Below are 591 nucleotides of genomic sequence, written 5' to 3' on the forward strand. Positions count from 1 at the left end.
TATGTATATATATATAAAGGTTATACTCACCTGAACAGCTGGCGGTTAGACTGGTCCCAGCGGTCTGAGGATCTTTGAGTCATAATGTCCAATACAGTGTATAGGACGTGAGGACGCCAAGAGACATTCCATCGCTGGTGCGGAGGACTTCACAGGCTGCAGGGACTGGACTAGCAGCCAGCCGGCTTCAAAGTTCAGGTGAGTATATCTTTTTTAATTTAACCCTAGACCAGAGGTTCTCAACCTGTGGGTAGCGACCCAAAAGTGGGTCGCAACCTCCTGTTGAGTGGGTCGCCACGCCACCGCCTGCCTTCTGCTGCGATAGGTGAGAGGGTTCTCAGCCGCCTCTTAGTGCAGCAGTGTCAGTTCTCCCACCGGCTGCCAGATGTCACTGCAGCAGCCACGGCCGGGGAATAGCTAATTTCTACCTTAAGCCCTGCTTCGGGCAAGCAGAGCCAAATGTACAGAGCGGGTGCTGGTCAAGTGATGTCGGCGGCTGTACAATGCTGTGCTAGAACTCCTGTATTGGGGATGACAGGTTCAATAAAGATAACCTGTTAGCTCCTTTGTGATAGCAATAAAGTTAAATTG

Source organism: Nanorana parkeri, unplaced genomic scaffold (assembly GCF_000935625.1).
Source record: "Nanorana parkeri isolate BGI_ZX_2015 unplaced genomic scaffold, ASM93562v1 scaffold2168, whole genome shotgun sequence".
NCBI classification, from domain to species: Eukaryota; Metazoa; Chordata; class Amphibia; order Anura; family Dicroglossidae; genus Nanorana; species Nanorana parkeri.